Below are 23,006 nucleotides of genomic sequence, written 5' to 3' on the forward strand. Positions count from 1 at the left end.
AATTAGAAGTCTTGGCCTTAAAGGATCTCCAGGGGTCATGGAAACTGAGTGAAATCATGACCTTCCTATTGTACCTTGGGAGTACCTACCAGATATCCCAAAACCTTGACTGCAGAGAGCATTTCATCCCAGGGAACTACAGGTATATCCTTGGCTTCCAGGATCCCATCCCCTAATATTTCTGGATATCCCAAACCATCAGTCCCAGCCAGACCAGATAATCAATTCAAGGTAACCCTCATTTCCTTGAGGTTCTGTTGATTGTCACAATCCCAGTGTCCATTTTCATATTGGTCATAATGTTCAGTTGCTAGTAAAAGAAGATAATTTTGGCTAGGTCAGAAAAGGGATTTACGAAAAAGATGTTGAGCTGGTCATAGATTTCTCTTAAGGCTGGAGAAACTAGAAAAGGTATCTGAAGCCATATCATGCTGCATGACTGATGACGAACCTGCTGCCACTGTTGCTGCTGCCACCCCCGTGATGTCTCTTCCATGCCAGGGACATGGCTTTGCAATTATTGCCACCTCTGAAAGCAGAGAGCTTTGCTGCTATTCTCACCATCAAATCAGATTTTACTTTCAGCCCTCTTCCTCAAGTTGCCCACTTCCGAATCAGAGTTTCATGTAACACCATTGGATTGGCTGTGTCCTTGCTACAAGGAAGACTGGAAATTGGACTTCTCTGGATTCTACCTGGAGGTCAGGGTCACAAGCCTGAAGATTTTCTAAGCATAACAATAAAATCCTGGGAATAATAAATGCCCACTACCACAACAGGCCTGAGGTCTACAGCAAATGCAGGGCCAGCTTCCTCCGGCAATCAGGTGGGCCACTGTGAAGAAGTCAAATCAATCAAAAGATGGATTTTAGCCCAATAGTGTGCTAGCCCTGCAATCAGCTAGGGCTGTATAGATCACTCACCAGATGCCTCCCAGGTGTTCATGGGGGTGTTCCTAAGCTGGGACACTGGTTGGTTCTGCTTCCAGAGGCTGTACCTGCTCCTCTTTCTCCAGACTCATCTCTTCTTTTAGTTCTAAAGGAGATGACCAGGATATGTTATATGACCCACTTAGCAGATATTTTGAGTTGCTTCCAAAAAGGAACCTATGCTCAAAGGCTGAACATTAGTCTCCTTGTGTGTCAGCCTCTGCTGGCTGCTTTCCTAAGGAAGACTTCCCTAGTGTTCAGAAAAATATTACTTTCACTGATGTGACCATAATGAATTGAGCTTCCATATGTTTTGTTCTTTGAAAGAGGTCATGTCCAAAAAGCAAAGGTAAGAGCCAAAATTTAGTTGAAAGGCTTGAATTTCACATTAAGCTTGAATTTCTTGGCAACAGTGAAGATCATCAAACTCCTTAGTCCATGTGAGCATTTATAAAATTCTGTTTCCTCTGTCCACTTCCCAACATTGATAGACTAAGCCCTCATTTCTCACAAGCCCCTCAGAAAATGCCTTGAATCTTGGCTGTTCCTCATGATGCTCTCTGTTTTACTGGTACTGTGTATAATTCCTCTTGGGAACCCAGTGATTCTTAGACATTATCCTGCATCAGAGTCACCTGAGGGACTGTTAAAACACAGACTGTGGGACCCACCCCCAGAATTTCTGATGCAGCAGGTCTGAGGTAGGGCTGGACCATTTGCATTTGTAAAAGGTTCTCAGCTGTGCCTGTTCTCCTGGTCTTGAGACAGTACTTTGAGATCCACTGTTCTACAGGTTCTAACTGAGGACACTGGAAGGGCAATATAGTCCCTGTTTGTGAACCATGGACCTGGACAATGATTACCTTTCCAGGAGGCAGAGCACAAGCATAGACATTTGCAACAAGAGCTTTAATTTCCTTTTCCTCTCAGGCAAGTGTCTTAGAACAGAAAGCAACAAGTTCCAAGAGGAAATGAGCCTGCACATATCCATTCAGTCTCAATCAGTGTAAGTATTAGACCATCTCTGAATCAACTAGTATCAAGTTCAGTGGGATATGACAGCAAAAACTCCAATAAAAAGTGGCTTAAAGCAGACAGAAGTTTGCTTCTCTCATATGAAGTCCAGAGGTAGACAGTCCAGAACCGGTGCTGTGGCTTTGTGGTCTTTCTGAGGACTCAAGCTTCTATCTTTTTGCTCCTCCATCTTTAGCAGGTGAGTTCTAGTCTTGAGGGCACCCTAAGCTCCAGGGCCCCTGGAGCTCTGGATGTCACTGGACTTAGAAGCAAATGGGAGAAGGCAAAAGAACTCTTCCCCTTCTTCAGTCATCTTCTTTTAAGAGGCCTATATCTGCTTACATCTCATTAACCAATGTGTAGTCACATGGCCACACCTCACTGCAAGACAGGTAATGCAGTGCAACCTTAATAACATTGGAAGGAAAGAAGGGATATTGACCAGCAAAAAGTAGTTTGTGTCATAATCTCAAATCTCCAAATCTTTGGGCAGTCCTTAGTGGTGAGTTGGGTTCATCCAACACCTGTGGAAAACCAGAGTCATATGGCTGTATGTTTGTCCTATTTTACTATATTGGGAACAAACTCAGAAATACAGTCTCCAGCCTGGACCACAAAGCCCCCCTTATCAGAAGTGAGCAGCTGTGTCTTCCCACACATTGCAACCTAGTCTAGTTTCAAGGGGTGAGAGCATGCCTGCACAATTTCTGGTAGTCTCTCTCTTATGGCTGCAGTTCTTGAGTGGATTCTGTGCCTTGGTGGTTTCTACATCAAGTAGTCTCTTTTTAATTTGGGGGATCCTCAGAGTAGTGATGGGGGTGTTGGGAGGGATAAAGGTCTTGTAATTTCTGACTGTCAGTTGCCTTCAAATGAACTCATGTAGATGCTCTGAGCCTCCCAGTGTTGTTACACTGTGCCCTTGTGGATAGCCCATTGCAGTAGTTATTCTGGTGTGAACATGGAAATTCCCTCTGCCACTGTCCTGGATGCAAGGTTGTAAATTCTGTGGGTGAAACCCAGTCACCAAGAGCTCTTCCATATGCTCTTTCTAGGCCAGAGAGGCAGTCCTTAGCAGATGGCAGAACTGTACAAAGACATCATGTGTATCCATTCCAATTCATACAGGCTCTCAGCTGAATGGGGACTTTGCCGTGATATCTCAGCTTTAGTCAGCAAATCTTCCATCAATGCAATGGGGAGGGCCCTTGTTCTGACCCTCAGGGCCCTCTCAGGACCACCCCTTTCAGTCACCCTCTTTCTCTCTTCCCTTTCAGAAGGCCCCCACTTGCACTGTATTGTATTCTAGGTTCTTCTCCCTCACCCCAGGTCCCTCCTCCCCTCTGCCCCTGATGTAAACTCAGGCATGGCTTGGGGCAAGTTCTCCTTGAGCTTATACTCTTGGTGCCCTTATCTTTTGGGTGTCCCCAATACTTGAGAGTCATCTGTAGTGTTCTCCTTAACCCTCTTGAGACACTTTTTCCATGGACAAAGGCATCCGTTCCTATGACACTAAGCCTAACTTCCATTAATAAACCCAACTATTCACCACCAGGAGCAGCTTTGGCTTGGGCAGTAAGTACCATGGAGAGAGCCAAGTGAACCTTGGGTCCAGCACCACAGAGAGTTCCAAGACTGTACCTACTTGGCAGTCTGTCTGGTCTATTTTTATCTGATATGAAAAAGGCAGATTTAGGTTTTATGAAGCTGGAAACTCATATAATTTGGGGAGTCCTCTTTAATACAAAATGAAAACTTTTTAATTAAAATTAGGTATAAAAATAAGGGATTTTTTGAATGAGAAAAGTTGACAACTATCATAAACATTATGAAATCCAGAAAAACAACATCATCTTTGTATTAATTACTCTCTGATGGTTTTTGCCTACTTGTTTTGGCTGCATACTCTTTGATCATCTCTTTATTAGATGACAACATTTATATCATTTTCTATTCATAAAATTTAAGTGTAATTTAGTCACATAGTTAATAAAAATGTGTATTTTATTATTGAACATTTGGACTCAGCACCAATGAAAACAGAATCCTCCAATTACGGTTTTACAGATATGATGACTGGAAGATTGTTTTCACAGACTAGCACCTGGCTCCATACACATCCAACTTTGTTTCTCCAGCACTGTGCACATTGCCAGGCACTGTAGGACATTTTAATATGATGATATGATATGATCTCTGGCCCTCTCTCTGCCTTTGTACATAATGCTGAGTGAACAACAGGAGTATTCCTGGAAGGACATTGTAATATCACTGTATAATGAAGCAATGGCACACACTCATGTGAAACCCACTGAACCAAACTGAGTGTCTGTCTAACTTAACCTCCCCTCCGTTGGATCCCCAAAGTGTTCCTGGCAGTTGAGTGCTACCAAGCATGTAAGAAGGTGTGGTAGAGGAGATGTTAGGGTGGAGAGATGCTGCAGGCTTATCCAATTTGGGGCAAATAATTTACTTTTCCAACTTTTCCAAAAACATAAGATCTTGTGAACACATTTCTGAGATCCAAGTGAGAGAGAGGGGCTTGGAAAGTGCTGGATATGACCCACATTTATCTATTTATCATCATAGGAAGATATTTTTCAGTTTTACAAGACTGAAGCCTGTAATGCAGAGAACCAGAGATTTCTGAGGTCCCTGTTTTCAAACGATTTCATGTGCTCTCTGGAGCATTCAGGTCACTCTTTAGATGGGTGGCTGTTACCCCTCCATTCAAGAATCTCTTACTGGGACCTGACTATGTGGTAGAGGCACTGAGGGCACAGTTTGGCATCAATAACGAACCAGAAACATTTTGTCCTCACAGTCAGGTGGAGAAGACTAAAATAAATCAACCAGGCATGGTGTGTGATAAGGTATAATTAAGGTATTAAGGGATCTGTGGGTTAATAAATATTTGTAATTGCTGCTTCAGCTCCGTTGCCCTGAGCTCCCTCCAATAATTCCCTGATTTTGTTTTATGGAAAGTGCCCACTTCATGATCAAACACAAGGTTTGGGTGCCTACACTCCTAGCCTGGGGTGGGCCCAGATAAACAAGCCAGGCCACATGGCCCTTATCACTCATTCCTCTGGCTATAGTGACTCTCTCTGGGACAGGCACACAGGTCATGTGAGGAGTCTATTTCTAGGGTTTCTGGGAAAGAGGGATTCCTCTTTTGTGAGGAAGCTTATTGGAGAGACACCCTCTTGTCCCCTGGAAAGCATGACATGAGAATGTGAGGCTGGCAGGTGCCACAGTCATTTGTAATTATGAGAGAAACAACTGGAGCTGTTCAGAGAACATGGTAGGGATCTTCAAGATGAATCAGACGACAGGGGAGGCAGAGGAGAAGGAAATGGGGTCCTTGGCATTATCATTGGAACCACTTGATCAGGCCTCACCTGAAGGCTGATTTACTCATGGACTTTCCTAGGGACTGATGAGTAGGAGGCTTATTTGAATGGACAAGATATAGAAAAGGCATCCTTTTATCATGAATTTTTAAAATAAATGCACTAAAGTGCAGAGACCAACATAACAAATTCTGTGTCCACCCCAGAACTAACAATATGCTATTATGCTTGATTCAAATATTTTAATTTTTTTATGAAAGAACACATGACAGATGGAATTTGGTCTCTATTGTGGCATTTCTCACTTTGATTTCCCTCCCTCTCCCCTTCCAGAGGCAGCCACTAATGAGAACTTAGTATGTATCCATGCCATTTATGTTTTTGTACTTATACTAAATATCCATCAACATTATTTAGTATGTGTGACTGTGTGCTTTTAAGTTCCATCAATGGCATCACACTAGATCTATCATTCTGCCTTTGTTTCCTAAGTAATTCTATGTGCTACTTATTTATTCATACTTGTACATTTACATCTAGATGATTCCCTTTTAATTGTATAATATTACATCATAGAAACATGCCAGGCATAGTCATTGTCCTCCTTGTGGAAACGTATGTAGTTTCCATTTTGAACTTATTTCAAACAATGTCTTATGAAGATCTGGTTATTACACGTGCAGGAGTTTCTCTAGACTTAGAATTGAAAGAGTTGGATCCAAGGGTGTGAAATTTTCAACAATTCTCAGAGAAGAAGGAAGGAGAGGTGGATAGCATTTCGTTTTTACTACTAAGGGATGCCTCACTGTGTTTCTATTAATGCTTATCATTTTTTGCCTTAAATTCCATTTTGTTTGATAGTAATATAGTTGCAACAATTTTCTGGTTAATGTACACATGGTGTTATCTATTTCTACCCATTCACTTGCAATTTTTTGCCTCTTTATTTTTTTAACTGTGCAATGACATACAGAAGTTTATTCAGTTTATACAAGTAATTTCTCAAATTTATAAAGTAAAAAGCTAGACTTCCAGAGGAAAAATTCCTTACATTGGTATCAAAATATCTTCTAGCCCCCATAAATAATCTGCAATCACTTGATAGAAAACATTTCCACAACCACATAGGTCATGCAGACTTTTAAAATGCTATTGTATTCAGTTTGTTTCAAACTGAGCAAAACAATGCAACTTTTACTTCTTTACACATTTCACAATTGTACTTATATTAATGTTCCTTCTCATTTCAACTCATCCCATTACCAAAAAAACAGGAGTGAGATAAGAGGGGAGAAGATCCTTGAGTGCTTCTAATTTTCCTTGAAATAAACTAATAATTCATTAAAATTTTAAATAAGTCATTATAAGGATAATAAAAGCCTCAAAGACTTTTTTTAATAAAATTATACAGTAAATAAGTAAATAAGCATTCAAATGTTAGTAACCTAACAGGCCCTAATACAGCTTTCAGATAGTTTCATATTAGCAGGGAAATATTAGCACAGAAAAGAAGTTTCCCAAGAGGGACTCATTTTAAACATAAATCATAGCTTAAATTACGACTATATAGATTATACTGAGCAAAGACAGAAAGAATGAATGTTTTCCTCCGTTCATGAACTGTGTAAGGCTACGTTACAAAGTCAGATAATGGACTGTAAATCACCTACCATATTGATCAATCATGTTTATTTAAAGTTTTCTTAACATTAGACATTTTTAATGGGGGTAGGAAAAAAGTAAACAACAATTTCACTTCTTCTGTTCTTCTACTCTAGCCACATAAGCCAGTTGTAATGGATGATACAGGTTTCAGCTGCAATTTGTAAATATTCCAAGAGTTGCCATAGTCCCAGGAACCAGAGAAAACTGCCACCCACAAATAACATACCAAAGTAAACATAAATACAGTATGATTCTAATTTTTTTTGTACAATCCCAGACAGCCTCAAATAATTTTATAAATACCTTATCAAAAAGGAATTTAAAAAGTTATCAAAACTATTTAAAACATTTAAATGCGGAGTGCTCAAATTTCCTTCCATCAGGCCAGAAATCATCACAAAAATTATGATCACAGTTACAAACAGAATGAGTGGAATGTTTAAGTTTAGGACAACCAACCCCATGAAACTTCTAAAAATGCAATCATTTACTCAAATATGCTGTAATTAGAAATGGCGATAATAAAGGAAGCAAAACTAAGCTTGCAAGTGAAATTTCTAGAGGCTGGTGGAAACCATCTCATCCCATATTGCAAACGCAAAAAGAAAAACAGTCCTTATAGAGTTAAGAGTACTCTGGTCATTGTTGTTCATTTGGTCCTGCAAGGTGTTAACCACCTTCACTTCCCGTATCACAAAATTAGCCACAGGAGGAGCCGATGGATCTTGTTCATTATGAGGACTGGTTGGCTTTTCAGGTACATCGGATCCTCTTCAATTAGGAGGACTCAGTAGGAACAAGATCACTGCAGTCACCAGTCAGGCCATCAAGATCATAGTATCACTGATGCCATTATCATCACAGGGTCCTGGTCATTCTTGCAGGCATCTGTGTCTGTGCAGCAGAACTGGGGCTGCCACAACAGACTGGTCGGCCTTCTCATCACATATTTATGAGAACAAACATATTCATAGGGATCAAGCCCACTTTCTGCCATGATTACCCAGCTTGATTTTACTTGACTGTTTAAATACTTCTGGAGGCTGGGAAGTCCAAGATCAGGGAATTGGCAGATCTGGTGTCTGAAGAGGACTTGCTGTCTGGTTCATAGATGGAGCCTTCTCACTGTGTCCACTTATCTCTTTATATTTTAGATATATCTTTTCTACATATTGCTGAAAAAATTCTTTTAATCCAAACTGATAGCCTATGTTTAGATGGGCATAATTAGTCTATGGTTATTCACTGCGACTGAGGACATTTTGAACTTATTTCATTATCTTACAGTCTACATGCCATGCCTTTGTTTCAACTCTCTCTCTTTTTTTTTTTTTTTTTTTTTTGCCTTCCATTGCATTATTTCCCTTCCCTTTCTTTTACTGATATGGCAAACGTACATTCTATTCTAATTGTGTTGTTTACCTCTGCAATTTTAACAAAATACCTAATTTTATGTTTTTCCATAAAACTTTAAAGTTGATCATCCTTCTTTCCTTCTCCAAAACAAGATACATACTTAAGCATGTGTAACTTTCTCCAATATTCACATTTCCAGAATCTGTTATTGTTGTCTACTCTTTTAGACACACCTTATTTAAAATTCTAAATATAGTTATAATTGTTTGTAGTTTGAGCTTATTGAGCTCTATCAATATACTTCTTTGCTTAAAATATTTGATTTCTAATCTTCCCTTCTTGTCGAAATGAATATTTTAAAGTAGATCTGTGTAGGGAAGAACACTCCGTCTTTATAGGATTACGTTCAGAAAGTGGTTATGTATTTCAGTTAGGCAGCTATTTTCTTTCAGTACTTTTACACTATGATTGCTACTGACATTGTTTTTGAAGATAAAAATAGTCTGACACTTGTTTTCCTTCTTTGGTTGCCTTTAAGCTTGGTCTTTATTATTGATGTACAGTTTCATTCTTACCCTGCTTGGCACATGTTACGCTTTTGCCAATCTGTTCATTCAAGTCTTTAATTCTGGAAAATTCTTTACCCGGATATATTTGAATGATGCCAGTTGACAACAGAAATCTAGGGTGTGGATGTAGGAGGAAATCAGTGGAGTATAGTGACAGGGAAGCCAAGAAAGAGTTTCTAGAAGGAGAGGACAGTCATTTGGATTAAATGCTGCTAATGGTCTATGAAGAGTGGAACGGAAACCAACAGCTGGTTGAGAGAAAGGTGGCTGGGTCATCTCTTGCCCCAGGCTTGAGAGAAGAAGGCTTGAGGGTCTCCATCCTTGGCTTTGACTGGGCATCCCCAGGACTGACTGGAGCCCTATCCCTGTTTGGAACCTCACACTCAGTTTGGAGGAGACGTCTGCATGCCCTGTAGCCTGTGTGAGACCCACGCTGCACTGAGCCTCTTGGCAACACCAGGCCTGAGTTTGGGCCTGGTGTGCAGGGCAGTGTTATATAAACCAGAGTAGCTTTCCCCAGGAGGGTCCAGGATTCTTTCTGGCTCCCCAGGGGTTGTAGACCTAGAAATCATCTGACAGTGGTGAGACAGGGAACTGGTTGGTCCTTTTGCAGTCCACACTTACCTTCGCAGTTAGGGGCAGGCTCCACACCTTTAGGAACCAGGGGGCCACTCTCACCAAAGCCCAGGCCTCATCCCAGGCTGCCCCATGGCTCCAGAGCTGACAACCAGGCAGCAGAAATGACTGGGTGAGGAAGAGCTGGCAGCTGGCTTGGAGCAGCATGGCTCAGTTGGGGGTCTTCTGTTGCCCCTAGGATCCACTGGGAGTGGCCCCAGGGTTGGTAGAGGCCATGGAGAGTTCTCCCATGAAAGTCCAGTCCTGATCCTCATTCTCACTTCCTGGCAAAGGAGTAAGCAGGTTCCAGGCCTCACACTCAAGCCCTGGAAATGATGGAGTGGCAGTAGAAAGGCCCCTCCCTGGGAAAGGGACCTGGCAGTTTTCAGTCCTTATTTGCTCCCAATGTGTCCGCAACTGGTGGGTTCTTGGTCTCGCTAACTTCAAGAATGAAGCTGTGGACCCTCGCGGTGAGTGTTACAGTTCTTAAAGATAGTGTATGCGCCGTTTGTTCCTTCAGATGCTCAGATGTGTCTGGAGCTTCTTCCTTCTGGTGGGTTCATGTTCTCGCTGACAGGAGGTAAGCTGCAAACCTTCGCAGTGAGCGCTACAGCTCTTAAAGGCAGCGTGGACCCAAAGAGTTTGCAACAGCAAAACTTGTTGCAAAAAGCGAAAGAACAAAGTCTCCACCACTGTGGAAGGGGACCCCAGCAAGTTGCACCCGGTGGCTTGGGCAGCCTACTTTTATTCCCTTATCTGGCCCCACCCACATCTTGCTGATTGGTCCACTTTACAGAGAGCCGATTGGACCATTTTGACAGGGTGCTGATTGGTGCATTTACAAACCCTGAGCTAGACACAGAGTGCTGATTGGTGCATTTACGATCCCTTAGCTAAACATAAAAGTTCTCCAAGTCCCCACCAGACTCAGGAGCCCAGCTGGCTTCACCTAGTGGGTCTTGTATTGGCGCCGCCCCAGGGAGTTGCCTGCCAGTCCCATGCCCTGCACCAGCACTCCTCAGCCCTTGGGTGGTTGATGGGACCTGGCGCCATGGAGCAGGGGGTGGCGCCCATAGGGGAGGCTCGGGCCTCGGGGCAGCCCACCCGGGGCCGGGAGGGGGAGGCTCGGACATGGTGAGCTGCAGGTCCCGAGCCCTGCCCCGGGGCTAGGCAGCTGAGGCCCTGCGAGAATTCGAGGGCAGTGCAGGCCAGCACCCTCTGCAGCTGTTGGCCCGGGTGCTAAGCCCCTCCCTGTCCTGGGCCGGCAGCGCCAGCTGTCCACTCCCTATGCAGGGGCCCGCGGAGCCCTCGCCGGCCAGAACTCGCGCTGACCCACGAGAGCTGCGCGCAGCCCGGGTTCTCGCCTGTGCCTCTCCCTTCACACCTCCCCGCAAGCAGAGGGAGGCGGCTCTGGTCTCTGCTAGCCCAGAGAGGGCCTCCCACAGTGCTGTGGCGGGCTGAAGGGCTCCTCAAGCACGGCCAGAGTGGGTGCCGAGGCTGAGGAGGCGCCGAGAGCGAGGGCTGCTAGCACATTGCCACCTCTCTCCAAGACACAATTTTGCTGGAAAGGAGTCCTCCCACCAGAGTGAAAGGGATACAGAAGAAAGGATTAGGTTGGGAACGGAATGATTTCTATCTTTGGGGGGAATTTAAGGAAACACCACTCTATGTCGCCCACTCAAGCAATCAAAATATCAGACCCAGCCCTGGTCCTCAGAATGTCCCCATCTTCAGCTTTGACTGGCCCCCCAGTGACTGGCTGGAGCCCCATCCGAACCACATACTCAGGTCTGAGGAGAGGTTTGCATGCCCTGTGGCCTATGGGAGGCCCAGGCTGCACTGAGCTTCTCAGCAACACCAGGCCTGAGATTGGGCCCGGCCCACAGGGCAGTGTGAAAGGAAAAAAAAAATGCTCGGGACCTCCAAATCACTGGCTGAAGAGAAAAGTGAAGCTGGGAACTGGGGGCAAACTTGTCTCATTTTATTGCTAAATGAGATAGCTACAAAGATTTAAGGAAAAAAAATAAATAAATAAACTCCCTCTCTCCCTCACAATTTGATTTGCCCACTGGGAAATTCCTTGTGGGGCCCCAGTGTCTCAACCCTAAAACAATTCTGTTGAATTTCACCCCGACAAAGTACACTGATAGCTTCTCTTCATAGGAACGGGACAAAGAACAGGACTCAAAGTCATCCCTCTGCTCCCCCGAGACAAATGCATATCTGATTGCTTCCTCTGCCCTATGTTTATTTTATCTTCTGTAAAAGCGCAGATCTACTGAGCTAGATGAAAGCATAAGTGACTGTTCCTCTTCCCCCTCTCGCATAGAGAAAAGCTGATCAGATTCATAAGAATGCGACCGTTTGCCTCTTACGTACCCACACCTTTTAAAAATGTCTTCCTCTTTCCCCATTAGCTGCCCTTTCCCCTCTAAATATTGAAGTCCTCAAAATCATCTTTGGAGAAAGGCACAGACCTGTCTCTCGGGCATGAGTCCTTAACCTTGACAAAATAAATGTCTAAATTGAGACCTATCGCAGGCACTTTTTGGTTTACAGCAGCAAACCTGGAAGCACAGAAAGGCAGATCCCAAGCAGAGGAACACTTACAGCGGGCCGTGACCCAACCACAGTCACTTAGCGTGAGTGGCGGGTGAGGCAACAGACAATAGAACATGTCTGAAACTCAGAGCCACTTCCTCCCCCAACCAAGCTGCCCCTCAAGAAGTTCCCCATCTTGGCTTCTTAGGGCAAAATTCAGCGTCTGGGTCTGCACTGCCCTCTTCTGGTCATTCGGTTGTTAACACGAGCAGCCAAGAGCTCCCCTTTGGAAATAGCAGTTCTTCGCAGTTTCGATTTTTCTGCCAACCAGGCTTGTTTCCACACAATGACTCATAAGTGAGATAATGAGGGGCAAGAACAAGTTAAAATATTTACTATAATTTACATTTGGAGGAAAAACTTTAGTCTTACATTGCCTGTAGAAAGAATGTGACCTACAGAGGATTTTGCAGTGGTTTAACCCTTTGTATTTCTTTTTGATAAAGCACACATTTACTTTTTTTTCTGATCATACAGAAAATTTATTCCTTGAGACCACATAAATGTAAGAAGCATGGCTTTGGTGTCATTTAGAAAGTGAACATGTGTCTAAGAATTTTCACACTAACATAACTGATCCATCCATCTTCGGCTTTTCATTGAGATATTTACTAAGTCCATCATCCGATGCTTTTGAGGACATGAAAATTAAAGAGATAAGAATCTTGATCCCAAGACGCTTTATTGTTTTTAAGAAAGTTAGTAAAGACTCTAAAAGCAGGCAAACAGGGAAATGCATCCTCGCAGAAGCTGATAGTGCCAGGACCAGGTGCCTTCCCCAGTCCAGCAGCTGCAGGTTGGGTTGCTAAGAGCTTACCCTGCCCTCTTCTGCAGACAATTGTTGGCAGAATCCTGAGGGGTAACATTACCTCCTTCACCCTTCTCATCCAGGGTGGCCAGTAGCCAGTGACTGAGGGGTGTAGGGGTAACACTGCCCAGCCACCTTGCTTCTGGGTGGGACAACCTCTGTGGTTCACATCAGTGCCTCCTGCTGAATCAGCATAAGGCTGATTCTTCTGAGGCCTGGCTCCTTCCTCCACCTGTCCCTGCTTCCTCACTGCCCTTCGGTGTCTCCCAGTGCACTCCTTCTGTAAGTTCCCTGCTCAAGGATCTCTACTTCAGGCTCTACTGCTACAGAATCTAGACAAAAACATGTGCCATCAACAAGGCCCAGAAAAGATAAGATCCAGTTTCAGGATTAGGGAAAACTTGCCTTGAAGGTCAGGTTAGATCTGGGCATGGAAGAACTGTTCATCTAGCCCACTGACACATATTGACTGAGTGCCTTCAATGAGCTGGGCACTCTTCTAGGCCTTGGGGCATAGCAGCAGATATGACAATCTTGTTATCACTGGCACAATAATTCTAGCAGAGAGGGAAAAAAACAGGAAATAAACAATGGAGAATAAGATGAATTCAGTTAAGTTCCTTTCTTTTTTTTGGAGACAGGGTCTCACTCTGTCCCCCAGGCTGAAGTGCAGTGACTGGATCACAGCTCACTGCAACCTCAACCTCCTGGGCTTAATTGATCCTCCCACCGCCTCCTGGGTAGCTGGGATACAGGTGTGTACCACCACACCCGGCTAATTTTTATTTTTATTTTTTGTAGAAATGGGGTTTCTCCATATTTCCTAGCCTGGTCTGGAACTCCTGGACTCAAGTGATCCACCCACCTCAGCCTACCAAAGTGCTGGGATACAGGTGTGCACCACCACACCCGGCTAATTTTTATTTTTATTTTGTGTAGAAATGGGGTTTCTCCATATTTCCTAGCCTGGTCTCAAACTCCTGGACTCAAGTGGTCCACCCACCTCAGCCTACCAAAGTGCTGGGATCACAGGTGTGGCTACTGTACCCGGATAAGTTATGTTCAGTAGTGAAAATAAAATATGGCAACCAGCTACTGTCACCAGATCCATTTTCCTACAATTCTCCAAAAACTTACCCTTGAGAAATTAGGTGATTCATATATCTAGTTATAACCATTGGAACCTTTCTCCTGTCATAATTCTTCATCTCCAATGGTGCTGGCTCAGTCAATGTCAGCTTCCATTGAGTTCCTGCTGAGGATACTCACTTTAAACCATGGCGTTGACCACCAAACATTTTTCAAATACTTACTCTACAGTCTGTATTTGGGGCCTGGCATAGTGGCTCACACCTGTAATCCCAGCACTTTGGGAGGCCCCAGCAGGAGGAGCCCTTGAGCTCAGGAGTTTGAGACCAGCTTGGGCAACGTAGTGAGACTTCATCTTTATCACACACACACACAAAAAAAGTAGTCGGGCGTGGTGGTGCATGCCTGTGGTCCCAGTTACTTGGGAGGCTGAGGTGGGAGGATCACTTGAGCCTGGGAGATGGAGGTTGTAGTGAGCTGAGATTGCAGCACTGCACTCCAGCCTAAGTGACAGAGTAAGAGTCTGTCTCAAAAACAAAACAAAATAAAACAAGGCAAAACAAAACAAAAAACAAAACCTAAAATAAACCAAAGTCTGTAGTTGGGATCTTGAAGCATTCTCTGGGCTTTCCATATAACATTACATCCATTGAAGCATTTTGTTTGGGTTCTGGACTCACTGCAGAGAGGCAGCCTTCTAAAGCAGTGGTTCTCAATCTTTTTGGCATCAGGGACTGGTTTCATGGAAGACAATTTTTCCATGGACTGGGTGGCAGGAGGATGGTTTTGGGATGAAACCATTCAACCTCAGATCATCAGGCATAAGATGCTTGTAAGGAGAATGCACCTAGATCCCTCACCTGCACAGTTCACAATAGGCTGGAGCTCCTGTGAGAATCAAATGCAGCTGCTGATCTGACAAGAGGCAGAGCTCAGGCGGTAATGGTTGCTTACCTGCCACTCTCTTCTGCTGTCTGGCCCAGGTCCTCTGGTCTAAAGGACCAGGGATGCTGTAGTCCCTGTCCTTGCTGGCAACCAATACCTGTGGCTGCCCAAGAGATGCTCCTGGGACAAAGGAACTGTGCCTTTGAGAGAGCCCAGGGTCGATGCATCCTGTATAGCTGCTCTCTTGATTCCATTCTCCGTGCCAATGTCCTACAACCATACTGTCCTTTGATCCCATAAGCCTTCCTAAGGCCTGTAGCCTCAGAAGAGAAAATGTCCTTTTTTTTGGCCTATAAGCCCGGTGGCAGGCATGTGTTTTATTCATCTTCCTATGCCTCATGGGCACAGCAAAATCCCATTACACAGGCGTTAACCAGTGAAGCTGGTGGAAATAAGTGAACTCCAGGGTCCTCCACAATGCCCACTTGCCCTTTCCTTCTTAGGATCCCAATAGCCAGGCCAGAATCCTCTCTCTATTCAACAGGCCTCTAGCTTTCCAGCCATTGTGCCTCAGTTCAGCCTGTTCTCCCACTCAGAGGCTGCCTGGTAGAACAGAAAGGCACCCCAAAGTGTGTAACTTAGGGCAAATGGCTTCTCCACAGAAATCTTGCATACAGCGTCCAGCTCCTGTCAGTATACAGTAGGTGCTCAAGATACTTCATTCTCTAGCTCTCCACATTACAATAGACAAAATGTTTGTGGCCCCCTCTCCACCCAAATTCGTATGTTGAAACTTAACTGCTGCTGAATGGTATTAGGAGGTGGGGCTTTTGGGAGGCAATTAGGTCATGAGGGTGAAGCTCTCATGAATAGCGTTAGTGTCCTTATCAGAGAGACCCCACAGAGCTCCCTTCCTCCTTCTTGCCTTGTGAGGACACAGAGAGAAGACGGCCATGGATGAGTCAGGAAGTGGACCCTCACCAGACCCCTTGATCTGGGACCTCTGCAGGCACCTTGATCTTGGATTTCTCAGTTTCCAGAACTATGAGAAGTGAATTTCTGTTGCTTATAAGCCACCTGTTCTCTAGTATTCTTTAAAGCACCCTGAATGATATCCGTCTTCCACCCAGTCCACTTTTGAAAAGTCTTCCTCTGTTCCCATAACCTAACAGCCCACCTTGCAAATCTCACCTCCTCCAAAGAGGCTCCTGTGGTTACTCTGATGCAGACTGACCTTAGAGTTGAAGTTATTTTTCTCTAATTTGTGTGGGATAGGATCTTCCTAACGTAAGACTTAACAACTCTACAAAATTGCACATTCCTTTTTTTAACACTTGGGTTGTCATTAAGGCTTTTCCAAATATTCTGATCCTTTTCTTTCAGGGAACAGTGTTGGATGACTTTGGCCTGAGGTCCCTGAAGTTGGGTGTGATCATGTGGCATGCTGTGGTCAATGAATAGCAGAAAGCTGAGCCACTTCGTTGCTGAAACACTAAAAATCTGTGTATTTGGCACGCTCTTGTTCCCTCTGCTGGAGCAAAGAACAATGTGCACATGTAATTTGAGCCAGAAATAACCTTTTTCAGCACAATGTAGCTTGACTGTTGTACCTAGTTTACTCTCCTGAGATGAAATTGATAGTATCTATGTGTCTGTATATGTGTCTGTATGTGTATGCATATATATTACTTAATTTTTCAAAGGCATTATAATGATCTAACTGCAATATAAAGGAGAAAGAGGGAGCATTAAATTGTAATGACCTATATTCAATAAGTAAATGCTCTCATCTGAAAACACAAGGAGGCATAAGGAAGTAGATGCTTGTACCTACAAATCTCTTTTTTTTTTTTGAGATGGAGTCTCACTCTGTCTCCCAGGCTGGAGTGCAGTGGCGCCATCTCGGCTCACGGCAAGCTCTGTCTCCCAGGTTCACACCATTCTCCTGCCTCAGTCTCCCGAGTAGCTGAGACTACAGACACCCGCCACCACACCCGGTTTGTATTTTTAGTAGAGACGGGGTTTCACCATGTTAGGCAGGATGGTCTCAATCTCCTGACCTCGTGATCTGCCTGCCTCGGCCTCCCAAAGTGCTGGGATTACAGGTGTGAGCCACTGTGCAGCCTTGTACTTACATATCTCATCACCTTAATGCAGCAGTTGCAAGTGCAGACTCTTACCCATGTGCCAGTGACCCAAAGGCCACTGTTGTCGCTGACATGATTACCCGAAAATATGAACATGTGAGGAAAGTTTTTGACAAGAGAGAGTTTAATCCTCCCTTAATTGGCAAAGCAGTTACATTCCTGGGAAAATGCAGTGGATTTGAAACTATGCCCCAAATACTTTGCATTTAAGTATAAACAGGAGTTGTATTCTTTTTTTTTTTTTTTTTCGTTTTGAGACGGAGTCTTGCTCTGTTGCCCAGGCTAGAGTGCAGTAGTGCAATCTCAGCTCACTGCAACCTCTGCCTCAAGGGTTCAAGCGATTCTCCTACTTCAGCCTCCCATAACCCCTGTAGCTGGGATTACAGGCGTGTGCCACCACGCCTGGCTAATTTTTGTATTTTTAGTAGAGACAGGGTTTCACCACGTTGGCCAGGCTGGTCCTGAACTCCTGACCTCAGGTGATTCACCTCCCTCCGCCTCCCATAGTGCTGGCATTATAGGCTTGAGCCACCGTGCCCTGCCCAGGAGTTGTATTCTTGATCTAGGTTTAAATGTAAACCTACACTTGGCCTAGGTTTTAAGTAAAACCCTACATGTTTTTGCCTATGTAAAGGTCTGTTAGGACCCTGGAAAGTTGTGCAGGATATGGGACAGTTCTTTCTAGTGTGACTTGCCCCGAATACTGCAAGACATCCACCATCCCTGACCCTGCCGGATAATGCAAGTCACATCCCAGCTCCAACTATGTTGATGATGAAAAATGTCCCCAGTATTGCCAAAGTGGCCCTTACAAGCTGGTTTTCCCCTTCTTGAAGAGCACCGACGCCTTTTTGAAGGATGCCACCTATGTGTCGTCTGAATACCTAATAGCACCCGGCACAGAGCTGGGTTGAAGGTAGCTTCCTGACTCTGTTGAACCAGCTCTTTAAAGTCGATTCTGTTAAGCCGGGTTTGTCTTGCCAGCACATGACGAAGGGTTGTTCCTATGGACTGAGCCTCCAGGATTCTATCTGTGATGGCAGGACTGGGGCCCATGACATAGGACAGCACAGTGGCACTCCAAGGGCTGGATAACATAGAGATGCCCTCCAGGCCAGCACCCCCAAGTGCCATGGATATTTCCAGATCATCCCTAAGTTTCCCTCATTTGGCTGTGAGAGCTCATCCACAAAGCCTTCCCCTACCTCCTATGATGATCTCTGGGGTCGCCACCTCGTCAGCGCCTTCACAGAATTCCCTGGAGCTGGCGGTGCATGGCTGGGCTGGTTCAGCTGAGAACAGCTGTCCAAGCGGAACAGGAGAACAATGGAAGCAGTACGTATTCTTGGCTGCTCTGGAGGGAATGGTGTTTCCAGCTTCTGGCGGCCCTCGCTCTCCAACACAGCATACCTGGCTGACCTCCAGCTTGGCCCTGGAAGGGTTTCCCTCTTCCCTTGTTCTCCACAGCTTCATTTGAGAGCAGGATTCAGGAGGATTCTCCTCCACCAGCAGCTCACTTCCTGTTTGCATCATTCAGAAAGCCAGGCAAGATCTGGGGATAAGTAATCCCTGCCCCCTCATTTAACGGCTCTGAGGATTTTCTAAAAGGCTGATCAACAATCTGATTCCTGGGGACTCTGCTCTACTCTCTAATTTCAGAAAGCATGTTGCATTGTGACCCTTGAGTGGGCATCCTGCCCTTAGAGTTCCTGTCTCTTACCATATCCTAGGTCTCAGCTAGGTGGCGGCTTTCCTCTGCTTCTGAAGGTAAACAATAGTAGCAGAGGGTAGAAACCAGCTGTTCCTTGCCCTCAGGCCTCATTTCTAGGGCTGGCACTCCATGATGGCAAGAGGCATTATCTCTGGCAGACAGCAGAGGGTGGCAGGGGACTGCAGATCTCATTTTGCCCATTTATGCGATTCCTCTCCGGCCCCAATCTTATTTCCTGTCATGTTGCCACCTTCTGCCTCTGTTCATATATAGGCGTTAGCACACGGCAGACATTTAGCACACGACAGACATTTGACATTCTGCAACTCTGCAAGATGTTCAGTTTTCTGATTATTGAATACCTAGGCCTTCTTAATGAGCCTGAGCCTCATTTCCATTCTCATTTCAGGTAGGCCAGCTTGAACCAAACCATATTGCTTTCATAAAGAAGCTTACTAGAAAAACAAAGAAATGGGAGAGGCTATAGTGTGTAGAGATTTACACTGCATAACAACACTTTAAAGAAATTGAGGAAGTGATTACTGTAAAAGTCAGAATCATTGTTAATTTGGGCGGCAGAGAATGTACTGTGGGTGGCCTGGAAAAATTCCATTTCTTGATTTGTGTGCTGGGCTCCAAGGGTATTTAGCTTATAATAATTCATTAAGCTATGCATTTTTTGCATACTGTGTATATATGTATTTATTTTCCAGTAAAAAGTTAAACAATCCAATCAAAAGGCAGAGATTGTCAGGCTGGATCAAAAATCATGACCCAACTTTAGATTCTAAGAAACAAGCAGGTTGAATGTAAAATACTGGATAAAAAGACGTAGCAGGTAAACAACAACCACAAGAAAGTGGAAGTGGCTATAGATATGCACCTAATACTGAAACATCAAAACACACCAAGCAAAACGGACAGAAATGTGAGAGAAAGATAATTCAACAATCGTTGGATACTTCAGTACCCTACTCTCAATAATAGATGGAACAACCGGACAGAAGATTGCTGAGGAAATAGAAGACTTGAATAACACTACAAACCAACTAGACCTAACAACATCTATAGAACATGTCACTTAACAACAAAATATATACTCTTCTCAAGTGCACATAAAACATTTTCCAGGAAAGACATATGCTAGGGAATAAAATAAACATCAATACATTAAATAGGGTAGAATAATAAAAAGTGTGCTCTTCAGTCACAATGAATAAAATTAGAAATCAATAGCAGAAAAAAACAGGAAATATTACAAATATGTAATAATACTCCCCAATAACCAATGAGTCAAGGAGGAAATATAAAAAGGATTCAGAAAGTGGTTGGGCACAGTGGCTCACACCTGTAATCCCTGCACTTTGGGAGGCCGAGGTGGGTGGATCACCTGAGGTCAGAAGTTCAAGACCAGACTGACCAATATGGTGAAACCCTGTCTCTAGTAAACATACAAAAATTAGCTGGGCATGGTGGCGCATGCCTGTAGTCCCAGCTACTTGGGAGGCTGACACAGGGAGAATTGCTTGAACCCAGGAGGTGGAGGTTGCAGTGAGCTGAGATCACACCACTGCACTCCAGCCTGAGTGACAGGGTGAGATTCTGTCAAAAAAAAAAAAAAAAAAAAAAAAGAATTCAGAAACTACTTCGAGGTAAATGAAAATAAAGATCAATATACCAAAAATTTATAGGATGCAGCTAAAGCAACATTTATAGGAGAATTTATCATCGTAAATGTCTATATTGAGAAAGAAGAAAAACAAAAAAAACTTGTATGTAAATGTTTCAAGCAGCATTCTTCATAGTAGCCCAAAGTGGAAACAACCCAAATGCCATCAACTGACAGATGAACAAATGTGCTACATGATACAATAGATTGTTATTTGGCCAGAAAAGGGAATGAAGTACTGATACCTGCAAAAGCATGGATGGATCTTGGAAATGCTATGCTAAGTGAAAGATGCCAGTCACAAAGAATATACATTATATGATTCCATTCATGTGAAATTCCAGAACAGAGAAGTCTACAGAGACAGAGGTGGAATAGTAATTACTTAGGGCTGAGAGAGGATGGGGGTGGTGGATACAGGGATGATTGCAAAAGGTGTGAGGTTGCATTTTGAGTTGATGAAATGCTCTTAAATTGACTGGGGTGATGAGTGCAAATATCTATGAATATACTAAAACCATTGAAGTGTATACTTTAAGTGGGTGACTTGGTTGGTATCTGAATTACATATCAATAAAGTTTTTAAAAAGCTAAAAGTGTTTAGAAACATTGTTGTAAGTACCTCTGAATACCCGGGTAAGACATATTTGGGAGGATCTGTAAATTCAGATTTAACCAATATAATGATATTAAACATTAGAAGTTTAGTTTTACTCATCTTTATCCAATGTAAACTGTATTTTATACTAATATTATATTATAATAAACTCCACTTTTTATATTTAATGTCTTCATCATTTTCTAATATTTCAACTCAATTTTTGTAATTAGCTATTTTAAAAGTCTGTATACAATTTCAAGGAGTGAATGTGCTAAAGTTTATGTAATAATTCTCCCTATCTCCTGTAAGAAACTGTCAAACCATTTTCCAAAGTGGTTGTACCATTTTGCATATCCACCTGAAATATATCAGAGTTCCAGTTGCTCTACATCCTCACCGGTGCTCTGTGTTGTTAGCTTTTAAAAAGCTATTCTGGCCAGGCACAGTGGCTCATGCCTGTAATCCCAGCACTTTGGGAGGCTGAGGCAGGTTCAAGACCAGCCTAGCCGACATGGTGAAACCCCATCTCTACTAAAAATACAAAAAATTAGCTGGATGTGGCGGCAGGTACCTGTAATCCCAGCTACTCTGGAGGCTTAGGCAAAAGAATCCCTTGAACTGCAGAGGCAGAGGATATAGAGGCAAAAGAATCGCTTGAACCCCAGAGGCAGAGGTTGCAGTGAGCCAAGGTCAGTCATTGCATTTCAGCCTGGGCAACAAGAGTGGAACTTCATCTCAAAAAAAAAAAAAAAAAAAAAAAAAAAGCTATTCTAATATGTGTGCAGCAAGATCTAATTATAGTTTTGATCTGCACTTCTCTATGCTGATGAATATCTTTTCATGTGTTTATTTGCTACTCATATCTTTTTGGCTGTTTACATGGTTTTCCAGTTTTTCTAAAAGTTGGCTTATTTGATTTCTTATTGAATTGTGAGAGTTTTTAAAATCCATATTATTTATACAAGGCCTTCATCAGATATGTGATTTACAAATATCTTCCCCCAGTTTGTGGCTTGTCTTCAATGTCTTAACCGTATTTTTAGAAGAAAAGACATTTAAAATTTTTATTGTCTAATTTGTTAACTTCTAATTAATTAATTTTGCTAACTTTGTTTGCAGAGACTATTTTTGTGTGGTAGGAAATAGGGAGATGTTGAAGAATTTTCAGCAGGGGAGCAGCATATTGAAAGAGACATTAGGACAAAAATTGGTTTTAGTGTAGACAACAATATAAATTGAAGTAGAAATAAATCTAGGGTAAGAGAAATTAGCTGTTACAATAAATTAGGCATGAAATAAATGAGGAAGTTAGGTAAGTATAGTAACAACCAGAATTATACCTTATTAAAATTTAATCTATCTGCTTAACTAGAATCTGCTAATGATTGAATAGGTTTTCTTACAGCCAGGGTTACTTTGGATGACTCCAAAGGGAAATCCAGAGACTTCCCTGATCAGCAACGTGAGAAGGCCCAACCTCCTTAATCCTATTTGGCCTGTCCCTCAAATGCCCCCTTTAAGAAAATGTGTATCACGGTTTTCCATTCAGTCAGGAAACATAAACTTTTTAGGATGCAATTTAGTCATAATGCTTATGTCTATTAGTTATTGCTATATCACAAACCACTTCAAAAGTTAGGGTCTTAAAACAACCATCAGCCGGGTGCTGTAATCCTGGGCCGAGGCGGGCAGATCACTTGAGGTCAGGAGTTCGAGACCAGCTTGGCCAACATAGTGAAACCACATCTCTACTAAAAATATAAGAATTAGCCAGGCATGGTGGTGGGTGCCTGTAATCCTAGCTGCTCGAGAGGCTGAGGCAGGAGAATCACTTGAACCCAGGAGGCGGAGGTTGCATTGAGCTGAGATCGTGCCACTGCACTCCAGCCTGGACAACAGAGCAAGGCTCTGTCTCAAAACAACAACAAGAATAACAACAAAAAACAAAAACAAAAACAAAAAAACAGAACAACCAAAAAAAAAAAAACCCCCAAAAT

General features: G+C 43.3%; 1 pseudogene; it reads right to left on the reverse strand.

The window, feature by feature from the left end:
* Positions 1-7,515: 7,515 nt before the first annotated feature.
* On the reverse strand, positions 7,516-8,239 carry LOC112425522 (small integral membrane protein 14 pseudogene; annotated as a pseudogene).
* Between the last annotated feature and the right edge of the window lie 14,767 nt (positions 8,240-23,006).

The sequence above is a fragment of the Macaca nemestrina genome, chromosome 4, assembly GCF_043159975.1.
Source record: "Macaca nemestrina isolate mMacNem1 chromosome 4, mMacNem.hap1, whole genome shotgun sequence".
NCBI classification, from domain to species: domain Eukaryota; kingdom Metazoa; phylum Chordata; class Mammalia; order Primates; family Cercopithecidae; genus Macaca; species Macaca nemestrina.